The following is a 15,275-nucleotide window of genomic DNA, read 5'->3' on the forward strand; positions in this document are numbered from 1 at the left end:
CTGAAATTTCTGAAGCTGTTACAAAGTTCGGCACAATGGTGCCAGTGGCATATTTCGTTGAACAACTGTACAGCGAGCATGACGGTGACTGAACGTTGTTGAGAGTCCACACTCGATTTGTTATTAAGAGCGCGACAATAATATTTTATTTGCCTCGAGTCACGTGGGGTGTCCCGGGCATGCATACGGTTCGCCGATAAACAACGGGCTCATACCGAGTGAGCTTTCTGTGCCGTGGCCGCAAGTATTTTCCTAGCTGTAAAAACAGTTTCCAACTATTCAGTAAACTCGCCGCCGTTCGATTTCTCTTCGTACCTGGCTCTCCAGAAACAGGCATCCTAAGCGGTGTGCACTTGTGCAACTTTCGCACAGCGACCGACCTCAGCAAACGCCTGCAGTTTGGTTTAGCGAATCAGGACCACTTCCTCAGAAAAGCACTTTGTTTGCGGTATTCCCGCGTGAACTTTTCCCAGCAAGCGCGCTCTCGGAGCCGGGGACCAACTGAGGCGCCGGGTAGCGCCATCTCTCAGGCAGATGCGTTGCAAAACATTACTGTCGTTTTCTCCTAGTGAATCGTGCGTCCCACAGCACAGCACCGGTCACCACAATCACTTCAGCGAGTCATTGAGTCACCAGCAGCCTCAGTGGTTATGGCACTCCACTGCTGACCCGAAATACGCTGGTTCGATACCGGAGGCGAAATTCTAGAGGCCCGTGTACTGTGCGATGCCAGTGCACGTTAAAGAAGCCCAAGTGGTCGAAATTATCCAGAGGCCTCCACTACGGCGTTCCTCATAGCCTGAGTCACTTTGGGGACGTTAAACCCCATAAACTAAATCAAACAGAACACTAACTGCGAGCGAAGACTGGAAGCAAATCCCTGAAACCTGTTCGCTGCCGCCATCCGTCTGCTCCGTGCCGTGCTGCGCCCAGCGTGACGCCATCATGCACAGGGTTGGCAGTTAAAACTGCCTGTTTTACAGTGCGAATCAGGAAGATGGAACGCTAGCTTGAAAATGAATTTGCCGGAAAGCTAAATTGTTCTCAGGCGCGTCGTGTGGCGCGCACAGTTGCGACTTAGAGAGGAGCTTACAATACAAATTTCATTGTCATCTGAAAGCGTCGAAAAATCACCGGAGTTGCCCTTTAAAGAGCATCTGCCTAGGTTTTAGAACTCGAGGAGCTTTAAGGGTCGAATGTGTGAAACTTGGTAGTAGAGCACGCAGTCTTTTTGGCCTAGCATTTGAAATGGTGACGCAATCGCCGATTGAAACCAAGGCTTCCAGGATTCTCCGCAGCGCACAGGGCGAATGCATGACGACATCATCTACTGAGGACATCATCATTGTGAGGAGAAGCATGAGACTTAAACGGCGATTACGTCATGATTTTAGCAGCTGGAGCAAAAGAACTTGGGAATTTTTACCTACAACCTCTATAGAGGGTGTTTCACAGAGTTTACACAATCTTTAAAATTAGGCTCTTTGAGATTGGAGAGTGCTTTTTTTCGGCATGGGATTGTCAGCGGTGCAGTACATCAGAATACAGCCAAGACGGGCTAACCAGCAGGCTTGTTAACTAATATTGAATAGGTAACTCGTTAACTATTACTGGTAGGCTCCTTATTTATTGACAGCCGTATATCCCACCGTAAGTAATATCCATATCAGTTTTTACAATTTCAGAAACACGGTATACCCTCGGCGCTGTGGCCCAACAAATTTTGGCTACACACTACAATTTCTCACCCTTTAGGGTGTAAATCAGCTGTCCCCAGACGAACACCCTTTTCCAATTGTTCAGTGCTAAAAAAAGGGTGCAGAGATCAGCACCCTTAAGGAAGGGTGCACTTATACTTTACAGGATGTAATGGTTGCACCCTCATTAAAGGGTACTATTTTTCCATAACACCTCTACGAATGCATGTTGGAAGGGTGCTCCACATTGATCTACCCATGAAGCAAAAGCCTTGGCCTGATGCGCGCGATCTAAACTTTCATGCTGTGCACTCTTCCTGAAGGGTGCTGATCTCTGCACTCTTTTTAGCCCCCAAAAGGGTATTCGTCTGGGGACAGCTGATTTGCACCCTTAAGGGTGAGAATTTGTTTAGTGTGTATTTCGACAAGTTACATGCAGTGGACAGGCTGCTTTGCCTGCAAGCTTCTGCAAAGCGCTCGTATTTTATCGCGATATAGCCAACATTTGTTGGGCCGCAGCGCCGAGGGTAACCGCGCTTTCGAAACTACAAAAACTGATTTGGATATTACGGTGGTTTTACCGCTTCTGAATAATTCAGGAGCCTGACAGTAATAGTTAAAAAGTTAATTATTCACAATGAATTAACCATCCTGCTTGTCAGCACATCTTGGCTGTACTCTGATGTACTGCACTGGTGAAAAATGTATGCCGAAAAAAGCACTCTTCTAACTCAAATAATTTTAAATATCGTGTCAAGCCTTAAGGGAAGCACCCTGTAGATTTTTAACACTTCAATATCGCGTAATTCTCAAAAAGTAGTGTTTCGTCGATCGCGCTGAAGGTAGCGCTATATGCGCCGATCCCGTCAAATCCTCGTGATTTTTTCTTATAAATTGATTCACGTGGGTTAAACTCTCTAAACAACAACAACAAAAAAAAAGCTGGAAAGCTCCGCCAGCAAGCCCTCCGCTCATTGAGTGTATAGCCCGTCTGTTAGCTCGCAGACAATGCCACAGCATGTATGCCTCTGCATCCGTAGGCAACTAAAGGGTCCTACAGCAAGGAGCCCACAAAGAAGCTCTGCAACATGAATGGCTTCACAGTCTCCGTGCCGAGTCTCGGCACCCCGTCCGTGGCCCTCGCTGCACGAGTGCACTCTTGCGGCCTTGGCTCCGGGACAGGCCGCGCGCCCGCTTTGTTTCCCTTCGGGCTGCCACGCACTGGCGGAGACAAAATAAACGTCGACAGGGCAACGACGCAAAAGGACGCACCGGCAGCCGCGAACCGGCGTCTGTTCCGGAGGCTCCGGAGCAGCGTCGCGCTTTTAGAAGAGGGGGCGAGCGAAAGTCGACGCTTGATCCGCGAAGGTATATAGGGAAAGCGAGCAACGCGCGCGAACCGGTGGAAGGTAGCAGTCGCTTTAGCTTCGCCGGGCGTCAGTGTTTCCTCGGGGACACATTCGCCTCTAAAGCGTGCACTACGTGACCTCTCGCTGAACCTCTGCGTCGAGGCATAGAGGCAGACATGCACGCCACTGGTGCAAGTGGCCTCTGGGCCCTTTTGCAGAAGGAACGAGGCTCAGGATGCAAACACCGTCGCCCGCACCCTTCTCACAAGTGGAAGCTACGAGCTCGGAGCGACCTGTGTGGCTGGCTGCAGACCTGTGTGGCTGACTCGCGAGCGCGTGACAACGACTCACTCGTGGAAGGCTTCGTCTGACGGTCGTAGTTTCTATTCTGCTGTGCAGGAGCAGTGAAACGGAATACGTGGGTTGCGAAAAAGGACTGCGGAAGAGGCCGCAAGGTGGCCAATGCAAAACTGTAAAAAAACGCCAACAGGAATGTGGGAGGAAACACGAAATGGAGAAGAATTCGCGGCGCTAAACCTTCGCGAGCGCTATTCTTTAATGGGGCAAAGAAAAAGGAACTGATCTTTGCTGAGGCGAAAAAGAGGTTCCGTGCACGACTCCAGGGGGAGTTTGTCCTTGTTAGTATTGATAAACATACGCGCCCGTGTTTTACGCATTCTGGAAGGTGCGATAAAGAGACCATCTTTATGGGCTTCCGTTCTCCAGCGCAGCCGGCCACGTTGTTCAAAAGTCGGCCAGCAAAGCTGCTTTTCTTAGCCCCAGCTTCATTTCCTGCGCCTTAAAACGAGAAGCGCTTGTGGCGCCTGAAATGGAACAGTTTTCTTAACGCAAGGCTCGGTTGCTGTTCTGGTCGGAAGCCAAGTGTCTGAAAATTATATTATACGCTTGCGTACGATTGTGCGTACCATTGTGTATATTGACTCATGTTTGTGGTTGTGTTTTATAATACATTCGCACACAGTGTTGCATCGTCTCGTCCTGAGGATGGTGCGAATATTTACTTGCACCCTAAACATGATTTAGCGTACATAGAGCTAAAAATGCTCTCTTTTAGGAAGAGGGTGAGCAGCCCAAGTTCCGTGGTAGAGTTCGGTCACTAAATATACGGAAAGCTTACTCTTGACTACAGAGGCACATCCCCACCGAAAAACATATAAACTCGATGCAGTTAGCAATGGGAAAGGCTTTTTTAAACGCAGCACCGGAGGTATTGAGGCTATAGCAAATAGAGGAGATTGGAACCTCCGATACAATGTTAGTAAATGCGAGATATTTGCATGTTTATAATTTTGTTTCTTTCCAACAGCCTACTCACTCGTTACTCCCACATAGGCTAATTCGTGTTTAGGGTGCGCGATCAAAGTTCACTCAGCAGTTAACTCAGTGTGTAGCGGAAATATCACGCGTCCGACTATTTCCAATGGCAGCCCGTACAAAATGAGCGCATTATGTTTGCCCGTTTTTCGGTGCGTCACCCCCTGCACTGCCTGGTCCGGCATCGATGCACAATGTTGGCACCGATGCGGGGAGCATATCGGCTCTGTATCGATCGTGAGAAGAAGCTCCTTGCTTTGTTTTCGACACGGGCGCTGACCCGCAAAGCTCAGCTCTGCCCACCTTCATGGAAGCAGGCCTCGCGTTTTATATCTTTGTTTTTCTTGAAGCGATTGACTGAGACCAGTTGTAAACTTCGAGCTTCGCATATTGAACCCCCTGTGCAGCGGCTACGCAGAGGAGCGGCCGGACCCAGCGAACGGCTTATAGCTCGCTCGAGCGTGCCCACGCGGTCGCTCGAATTTGGCGGTTTTTTTTTTTGTCGCACTAAGCATTCCTTCCCGCCCACGATCTACATATTGACTAAATCGATCAATGAATCGACCAGCATTTTTTTTTCTTTTTTCACCAGAGAATAAGGGCTAAGCTGGAGCCTGGCATGAGCTTTCCCCCACCTGTATCCCTCCCCAGTTCTTTTTTTTTGAATATCGAAGAACGGAGGTTGTTTCAGCCACGGCTAATTTTGGCCCCAAGCTGAACGGGCGCCACTCTCTCCCCATTTGCCGTTGCCCTCCGTCCCTCGTATACCGCGTACGCGACGGAGCGTAAAGAACGGCGCGCTGTCGCGAATTTGTCCGGTTGTAAGTCAAAAGGTGCGCGGGCCAATATCTGGCACGAGTGGGAGCCCAGCCTGTCCGCACGCGTGACATTTACGAGCTGCGGTGAAAGAGTAGATTATTGGAAAAAGAAAAAGAAATAAATAAGAAACGGCCATGAAACCTTTGGTTGACATTTCAAGTGCGCGACGCTTTGTCCCTCGTGCATTCGGAAACCTGCACGCTTGTTTTAACGACGTTTCGTGACGACGCTTTGACGCGTGCCTTCCTGTTTTTTCCGTTACGCCTGAAGGCCTTCGACATTTTTTAAGCTGCGTAATGTGTGGCTTTACGGCTGGAGTTGCCTGGTTTTACGGAACGGCACAAACGACAAATGTCTGCATGGCTGGGAGACTTGCAAAGCACCTCGCGAGCCACGCTTCAATTAAACCTGATTTGTTTTAATGCACGAAATGCATTATGTCAGCAGAATTCCGGCTTTTATTTGTCTTTTCTTCCGGTGTCCGCTTCCACCGTGTGTGCTCATTTTCACCCGCCTGTCCGCACAGGTGCGCACCTGTGCAAAGGTCAGTCTACCCTTGCACAGCACCTGGGAACGACCCCCAGCACATTTCAGCGTGCAAACGTCCCTTTCACGACTAGCGCTGTAGCGCATGCGCTTCAGCGGGAGCCCACCTCCCCAATGCCGCTATTAGCCTGCTTGGATAAGCAAGGAACGCCTGTACATCTAGAAGTGTAAGTGACAGCCTTGAAGAGCACATGCGCCTTCATGGGAGCTATGTTACGAGAAGCGCTACAAGAGGACACATACTCACTGCATGAAGGGGTGCCGTGGTGCACGAAATTAGGCAGGGTATTCCTAAGATCCCTGATTCATTAGCAGGAAAATCTAGGCATAGCGCGAATTAGGTAGCAAGCTTTTCTCCTACGTACATGTGCCGATGGCCAGACGCGGTCACTTCAGAAAACTCCCTTTCTTCCTGCTAATGACGTGGCAAGGAGAAAGCGATAGCTCACTATGGCCGCGCTTCTTTCCGAGGCGAGAAATTCGGCATGTGACAGAAAGCAATGATCTCTTAATGGGAGATGATAGCGCTGCTAAGTTTCAAAATCAAGAAGTGCCTGAATTCCTAGTCCGTCGGAACTTAGTATTTTTTTTCTTCTTCTTCTAATAACTGCTCACCGGTGCCGGGAAATGTTGGGTGTAGCCCTGCTGAAACCTGTGATCCGAATGTAAACATTTCATGCTCGAAAACGTTAGAGCATTTGATCTAAAACTTAACTCGCGTAAACCTCACTGAGACATGATGGAGCGTATTGCGCCGTCATGCTTTAGTGACGCGTTTTCTTGCAAAATAATATTTGTGCTGTTGTATGTTCCGTAGCTTGGAGCATACATTACTCGGGAGTGAGAGCACGGAATGGGAATGTGCTGGAACCGCGCTCTCGGACTCAGGATCGGGTTTTTAAGTTGACCTCTTGTCACTGATCATCGCTGAATGCCAAGACGTATCGATCTGCTCTTGTTAGTCTCTATAACGCTTGCGATACCTTCACGCGCCCTCCCTGAGGATTTGCGGAAGTCAGCGAACGCGACCCTTGTATTCGTGCCCTCTTCGTCAAAAGTAATCAGGCACCGGGATTTGTTTCTTAGTCTCGTAGAGGAGTTCTTATGGCACCTGTGAAACCCCAGCTGACGAAGGTAAGTAGAACCCTTCTCCTCACCTGCCTTAAGGGCTCCGCTGTACGGCTGAGAAGCGAACCCCGTTACTTTTGGCAAAGACGATGCGGCCGACGCACTGTGTGCCTAGTACTACGGGCGGCTGGGGAAGAAGCATTAAATTTGGTTAAAATCTACAGCTTCGTCGTGGTGTTGCACATACGTCAGTCGTTACCGGCAAATTATTGAATTTACCCTTCCAGGAACATCCGCTTCGCACCAATGAGGATAGGGTGTTTCCGGGCTTTATGCTGATACCCAGTGAGCATCAGTGTGATGGGTGATGACATACTTTATAAGCAAGGCATTATGAAAAAAGACAACTCGCTAATACTACTAGCAGCGCTTCAAGAAAATGTGACTGCTTACAGCACCCGGAATCCCGAACACTGGCACGTTACTCGCTGCCGTACTAACTATGGCCACCAGGTGCTTCGTTTCAGACTTCCCATTCTACTAAACAAACACACATTCTGTAGTGGCCAAGCTTTCTCACTTTCCTTCAAAGCTATCCGCGAAATGTTTCTGTGAATATAAACGCATGTTTTCACCGGTGCTTTTGCGCCGGTTTTATACTTTCTGACTATTACAATCATAAATTACTACTCACACTATTCCGCAAGAACAATAAAACCCTCCCAACCTTATTGATGATGTCTTAGATGCCGTATTATCAATGAAAATCTTCATTCCGTCCTATGAGAAGTCCTGTCAAGTGTACACTGTTTTCTTTCGTACGTTTCTCTGTAGAATTGCCATGGATTTTGCCTGGACTATTTCGTTGCGTTTTTTTTTTGCAGTTTGATTTTAAATTATTTTCATTGTTATCCTTTTTGGTTGTTTCACTGTGTGCTGACTCGTGTCATGCTGCCAGCTGTTGTCAAATATGGGGGCAGTCGCCCCGTCAGGCTGCTCTTCGCAGCAGCTTTTTGCGGCTGCTCCTTTTCCTTGTACCGAGGGAAAAATGAACTCATTATCATATAATTATCATATCAACATGATCGGCATTTGTGGTGTGCGGGCACGCTAGTGCTTACTCTTGTTATGATGTCGGTTCCATTATTGCTTTCAGTTTTTCGCCTTCGAAGAGGCAGAGGGGAGCGAAAAGTCTGGGGGGGTTAGATTAGAATACGTTAGGTTAGTACGACCAGTTATTTATTCGCAGATGATGTTTTACTCCCAGATGAGCTTGTTAGGTGAGAAGAAAACTCTGCTACATGCTACATGTGCACAGAGGCTGTCTGCACATAGTTGCAGAAAGGACGATGGCACGCGTTTAGACCAGTTAACCGACTCCAGGTCATTGATATCTACCGCCGATACTGGTCCATGCGGGCGTTGACATGGCGTTTATCTTGAGGCATTCAAGACAGACGAGAAGAAGAAGCTACGCAGAGTTGGTGGCGAAAGAGCAGGAGAACCCTCTTGAAACATTCGGTGCAAGAGAAATGCGCGACATTTGTCCCCTAGAGGCAACAATGCCGCCGGTCAAGACCCTTTCACCACGGTTTTTGGAGTTTGTTTAACGGGCCCGCCCCGACGCACTATATAGCTCATCTGCAAGCTTCGGACTACATTTCCTGACCCCATATTGCGTCTCTAGTATTTCTGTCCATGGTTGGGCAGGCTGTAAAAGATTCCTTCTCTTCTGTTTCGAGCGTGTTTTTTGTCCCGTAAGTGCGCATTTTCGCTCGCCACGTCCGCCGGCGCGTTCTCTTCCGGTGCACGGCCTTTGCGGGCTCTTTTCGCCGCCCACAATGCAGAGCCCCGGCACAAAAGTCTCGCGCGTGGCTTGGTTTCGCTTGCCGCCCCATTTCCGCGAGAGCGCCGTTCCAAACTGGCAGAAATTCGTTTCGCAGTCCCAAAAAGACGCTGAGAGATTGAGAGGAAGGAAAAAAAAAAGAAAGAGGGTTGGAAGGAAAGTTTCCAGCCTCTAAATTTCTCGCGCGTGCGTTATGTGTTTCTCGCTACAACGGACCGCGAAACAAAATGAGAAGTGCAGAAGAGAAGGAAAAGAAAGAAATGCCACAGCGCGAGAATCACCCGCTGCATGCCCGCCTCACTCGGACTGGTTTTCTCGCTCGCCTCGCATAGACTGGGCGGGAGCGATTTCCTCCGCCGGCGCCACTGAAATGCGCTCGCGATATTGTTTCTTTCACCTCCCGGCGTCTTCCTTTCGTTCGCTCCCGTTGTGATTCCCGACGTCTTTCTTGATTCGGTCCTTCATTCAAAGCGATACGAGGCGATGATTCACTCCGAATCGACGCCCCCTTGCGAGCAGAATCGAGGCCCTCACTCCGATGCGCCAAGGGAGGCGGAGTGGAAGAGAGGGAGAGAGAATATTGGAAGTTCTTCGCAGTGCGCACAGTCATCTGTCTTTGTCACACCGCGATCCGCCCTCACCCGACCCCGATGGAAGGGGGGGGGGGGGCGGTAACGGGCGTCTCGAGGAGCTCCGTCTTAACGTCGCTGTGAGCGAAGCTGGTTGCACGCCTTGTTTGTCTGTAGCGAACGAGTTTTAAGTTCGTCCTAAAGCGCCCCTCTGCGGAAAAAACGGACTTGGTTGCTTTATCGCATTTTTCTTTCCTTCGCTTTTCATCTAACGTGAAACTGCGCTGCGCTGCTTGTAGGTTTCAAAACTGGGATTGAGAAAAACTGGTCTCTCGCATACCGGTAGGAGAGCTCCATTCTCGGCAAGCTGGAATCGATGCGTGGTATAGGAAAGTACAGCGCGTACGACGCGGTGAAAACGACCACACATACTCTACTTGAAAGTGCCAAGTTTATCCAGCATGACGCATAGATAGCGCGGTTCTAACCAAATGCATGTTGTTTGCACTCTGTGGGTGGCATTGTTCAGACGCGGATATAATTTTGCAGTTTGTGGGTGCCCTGAAAAAACTCGTTCACCTACCCGTCGAAAGCAGGTGCCAGCATTAAAAGCATTCCAGTACAGGCGCAGCCCACTCTATATGGCGCTCACATAAGTAGTGTAGCCGCATTCGGCTACCCGCCTTTGGCGGCTGGGCGGCTATATAAAGCTGCATTTCGTGACATAGGTGAGCATTTCCGTGTTTTTTTTTATGCATCTGGCTACACTACTCTGGACTAAAGGATGAAAGGTGACAAAGATGGCGATTTATAGCAGGACCATGCTACCAATTAGAACAAGTATCGGGGTAGGCTGCGTCGATTTCCGAGTTAGCGGTATAAGGCGTCGGGGAACAGAGCTGCTCTTGTCGATGCACACTGAATACATTATTTAATTCGGAAATATTTTAGCTATGGAGTTCTTTTTTACTATGAAAAGTATGTTTCCGGCAGCGGTTGTTGGAATCGTATGGCGGCTGTGGTAGGGGGAGTTTTTTTTTTATTTTCTGCTGGTTACCATTCAGGCTGAAAATTTCGGAATGTTTCAGAAAGTTTCGGCTTAATATTCGGAGTAATGCTCGGCACCAGGTTCGCCGCGGTCTCGGGACGATGTTCGCTCGAGGTTGCCGATGATGGGAACTGAAAACGTGTTAACCTTAACGAAATTATTTCCGTGCGGTCAGGCAAACCAGTTCACAACTAAGTTATTGATGATGAGTGCACAGCCGGGCCGGAATGAAACGGTAACATCGCCCGTAAAGAAAACAAAATATTTTGCCAGGAAACTTTCAGCTGCAATATAACAACTAGCCTGGCTCATGTTGCTCAGAAAATACTCTACCGAACTACGTATTCATAAACCGCCTGTAAAAAAATACGTCGCGGAAAAGCAGAAAAGTACGGCGAATGCCTGTTGGCGTTTCATTCCGTACTGACTGTGCATACATGCTCCATCCCTGGAAGAAATGCTATCTGACATGAGGAGCGGCAGGCAGATGTTTTCTTGATGCACACCGAGTGAGCAGGCGAGGGGAGAGCAAGCGCATCAACACTTTTTTTCTTCTTTTTACTGCCGAAGAAAATAACATTGAAACTAAAGGAATTGCTGCAGTAGCAATTAAGCGAATCATAAATTACCTGAAAGTCGAGAGGGCTCCAAACGCCGTGAACAATGTGTTATGCGTCGTGTTCAGGTTTCCCCTCGGAGCTTGAATGTGTGCACAGTACAAAATACACACACATACGACAAAGTGTATAGTGCAAGATAACTTTCCCCCTGATCTTCTACATCCACGAACCTTTCGCTCGTAAACTCGGACCGAACCAGCAGAGCGTACATACAGAGCGTGTCTGCAGTGCTGTCCCGGACGGTCTTACAGCAGCGGACGTGTTTTCACGAGCACACCCTCGTCGCTGTACCAACACCGCCATCTAGGTTCTTAAGAAGGGAGTGCAGTTAGCACTGCCCGCGTGAGGGAAGCGAAAGGCGTGGGGCGTTAAGGTTACTTTCGCGGACACCATTAAGGGGAAGCCAGCGGGAATTCCCTCCGCGCCGGGCGAGGCCCAGAATCCCGGCGAGCTCGCGGAGACGACGCCGCTGGGAGCGCCCTTGTGAAGCCGACCCAGACCGGCTACCTGGGATGGCGGCCTCCCCGGGGGCTGGGGCCGCAAATGAAAAGAGAGAAAGGGAGATGGGGCCAGGATATAGTAGGCAGACTGAGCGGGAAAGAAAAGAATGTCAAGCGGTGGACGGCTGAAAGCGAAGAAAAAAAAAGAAACAAATGCACAGTGAAGAAAAGGCGGGTCTCCTGCATGAGCGGTCTTTTGTGCCCTGCCAGTTTTGTTTTGCCGTATATATTACACGTGCGCTGTCAACACGGATACCTATTCTCACCGGAGGTCTCCATTCTTCTAAAGCCGAGAAGAAGAAAAAAGGAGCCTACGTGCGGAGGCGTAGTGTGTCCTCGCATATGGCAGAGCCAGGGAGTCAGAGTCGAAACAAATCACAAAAAAAGCTCAGTCATTAAACTCACCTCTCTATATGTCTTTGCCTCCCGGCGAGGCAAACGAATAAGAAGGGTGATGTTTAGCTTTAGGACACGGGAAATGCGATAAAAGAGAAGAGAAAGAAAAGGCAAGAAAAAAAACGCAGCAAACAGATGGGTTGACTGAGCGAGAAAAGACGACGCATTAAGCGGCACTGGTGCGTGGGAGTAAATAGCGCGCACAGACTCGGAGAAAATTGAGTTTGGAATGGGCGGCAAGGAAGACGTGAACGGCGCTGCGCACACACACTTGCGCCAAGGCGTAATGGTGCCGGATAGGCCGCGCGGGAACCTCGGCTGTTGCGCGCTACTTTCCCGTTGAAGCAGAACACACGCCGGGCATTCCAGAGGACCAGAGGAAAGAGGGGACGGCAGAGGATGAGCACAGCGCCGTTAGTAAGAGTAAACATAGCCTAAGCATATAAACAGGACGAATTAAATACTGATATCACGGGATCGCAATACAAACGCTCTTCGTGTGCGTAAAAAAAAAAAAAAAACTCCGCGCACGCGACTGACCAGCGAAGGAGAACGAGCCATTGGCGAAAAAACAGGATCCCATATAAGTCTGCTTAAGAGCTGAAATGCGAAAGCCTTTCCCTTTCCTGCCTTTCTTCCTCCCTTTTTTCATTTCCCACGTACTTCACGGGACTCGAACCCACGACTTTTCTTGCTATCACTATCATCGTCATTACTATCATCATCCCTAAAATCACCACTATCACCATCGTCGCTATGCCGGCTATCACTATTGTCATCGCCATCACTATCGCCATCATCATAGCTATCATCAACTATCGCTATCATCATCAACGTCATCATCATCACTATGACCAACTATCACTATGAATATCAAAATTGCTGAACGAGGACTCCAGTGACGTCACAAGGGCCAATTTCCGGCGACACATTTTGTGTACACTTCCAGTGTCAATATAGCCATTTATTGCTTTCGCATTAATAAGTTAATGAATTGTTCGATGATTGTTAGGGCTGAGCCTGACAGCCGTGGCCCTTGTTTTCCTTGTGTGAGGCCCTCTGAGGAAAAAAAAAAAGAAACGAGGGGAATCAAGAGACTGGAGGGGATACATAATCTCCGCCTTAGGGTATGACACGATAGCGTTAATGGGTTAATGCCTGTATGTGCGGAATTGGTCATTCTCGACGTTACATTCATTGATCGAGGGAGTCACCATACCACTCCCGGCGCAGTGGTGCAGCAGTTAAGTGACACGCTAATGCCCTGCGATGACAGGTGCTGCCACCGGTGGGGCTTGTGAGACCCAGGTTGCTCTTCCCGAGCGACAGTTTCTATTTGAACTGCCACCTGCCACGGTGGTCAGATTGCTTACAATCCTGCGGGTAGGTTGTGATGACGCCACAAGGTCACGTGACCTATGTAGCCAACCTAGGCAGCTTCTAAGGGTATTTTTCGCTCACAACAACGACGAGGGCGACGCCCGATTTATTTTATTTATTTATTAATGGTCCTACATTGCGTCCAGAAGGGCATCACAGTAAAGGGGTATGGTACAGAAGGGAGTGGGCTTGAGTAGGCTTGTAATTCAGAACGGGAGCCTTAAAGCTATCGCTTTAAATGTGGAGGGAGCCCACACCACGGTAAATCTGTCAGGTGAGGGCTTAAGCCAATCAAATAGAAAAGGATCAAGGCCTGAAACCAGGCCGCTAAGGCGACATGTCGTTGTAACATGTCATGACCATGCGGCACACATTACAGGGACACGCACACTTACAAGGCTGTTTCTGACTGCCGTCCTGTTTTGTTTTATTTTTTGCCGCTCTACCTAGGTTGAAGTCATTGTGAACTAGCCGGCTCACGCCAAGGTCTGCCATTGTCCCTCCTTGCGTCCCTCACTTGGTTCTCGTTATATTCTGCAGCCCTGCTAGCGTCCACGTCTTCCAGGTCCGGGATGCGGGCTCTTAGCAGTTTTGATCTTGGACTCTTGGTCTCGTTTACGCTGGCTCCTTTTAGGCTTAATCGGTGTCTGTGGGTCAAGGTGCACATGCGCATTCAACACTTACGACACGCGTCCAAAAAGGCGCTGCCGTCGTCTGTGTCTCCTTGGTAACCGTCGTGCCTCCGTAGCTAGAGCCTCCGAGCAGCAGTACCTATAGCAGTGCCTTCGTGGTCATGCGGACAACGCCGTAGTAAACGACAGCTTTAGAGCTTCAGTATGCATCCTTTGGTATCCAAACGAGGGATAGAGGCCAAACCATGGTAGTCGCAGAAGCAACAAAAGAATGCTCACGAAACAGCCCTTCAGTCATCATCATCATCATGATCATGATCATCATCATCAGCCTTACTACACCCACTGCAGGGCAAATGCCTCTCCCATGTCTCTCCAATTAACCCTATCCTTTGCCAGCTGCATCCACCCTTTGCCTGCAAACTTCTTAATCTCATCCGCCCGCCTAACCTTCTGCCGCCCCCTGCCACGCTTACTTTCTCTTGGAATCCATTCCGTTACCCTTAAGGACCAGCGGTTATCTTGCCTTCGCATTACATACCCTGCCCAAGCCCATTTCTTTCTCTTGATTTCGACTAGGATGTCATTAACCCGTGTTTGTTCCCTCACCCACACTGCCCGCTTCCGATCTCTTAACGTTACACCTATCATTTTTCTTTCCATGGCTCGCTGCGTTGTCCTTAAGCTGAACTCTTTTCGTTAGCCTCCACGTTTCTGCCCCGTAGGTGAGTACCGATAAGATTATGCTGTTGTACACTTTCCTCTTGAGGGAAATTGGTAAACTGCCACTCATGATCTCCGAGAATTTGCCATATGCGCTCCACCCCATTCTTATCCTTCTAGTTATCTCCCTCTCATGATCCGGATCAGCTGTCACTACTTGCCTTAAGTAGACGTATTCCGTCACAATTTCTAGGCTCTCGCGGCCAATTGTGAACTGTTGTTCCCTTGCTAGGCTGTCTGTTGAACATTACCTTGGTTTTCTGCATGTTATTTTTAGACCCATCGATCTGCTCTGCCTGTCTAACTCATTGATCATGATTTGCAGTTCACCTCCTGAGTGACTCAGCAAGGCAATGTCATCAGCAAATCGCAGATTATTTAGGTATTCTCCCTTTATCATTATTTCCAACTGTTCCCAATTCAGGCCTCGAAATACCTCCTGTAAACATGCGGTGAACAGCATTGGCGAGATCGTGTCTCCTTGCCTGACGCCCTTCCTTATTGGAATTTTATTGCTGACTTTATGGAGGACTATAGTAGCTGTGCAGTTGCTATATATATCTTCCAGTATTTTGACATAATGTTCTTCTACCCCCTGATTACGCAATGCCTGTATGACTGCTGAGGTTTCCACTGAGTCGAATGCTTTCTCGTAATCAATGAAAGCTATATACAGAGGTTGGTTATATTCTGCGCATTTCTCTATCACCTGATTGATAGTGTGAATATGATCTATTGTGGAATATC

The 15,275-nt window shown here is 48.9% G+C and overlaps 1 protein-coding gene across 6 annotated transcripts in view; it reads left to right on the plus strand.

Annotated features, from left to right (window-relative positions):
* LOC144128093 (adenylate cyclase type 3-like) overlaps positions 1 to 15,275 on the plus strand; it is a 394,302-nt gene that overhangs the window by 215,393 nt on the left and 163,634 nt on the right. The window contains exon 1 of one of the 6 annotated variants that reach the window (XM_077661175.1): positions 2,964 to 3,065. The exons of the other annotated variants lie outside the window; for them this stretch is intronic. The gene's annotated coding sequence lies outside the window, so the exon portion shown is untranslated. Of the gene's footprint in view, positions 1 to 2,963; positions 3,066 to 15,275 lie in introns of those variants that run through there. 6 annotated transcript variants of the gene reach the window in all.

Source organism: Amblyomma americanum, chromosome 4, assembly GCF_052857255.1.
Source record: "Amblyomma americanum isolate KBUSLIRL-KWMA chromosome 4, ASM5285725v1, whole genome shotgun sequence".
Taxonomy (NCBI): Eukaryota; Metazoa; Arthropoda; class Arachnida; order Ixodida; family Ixodidae; genus Amblyomma; species Amblyomma americanum.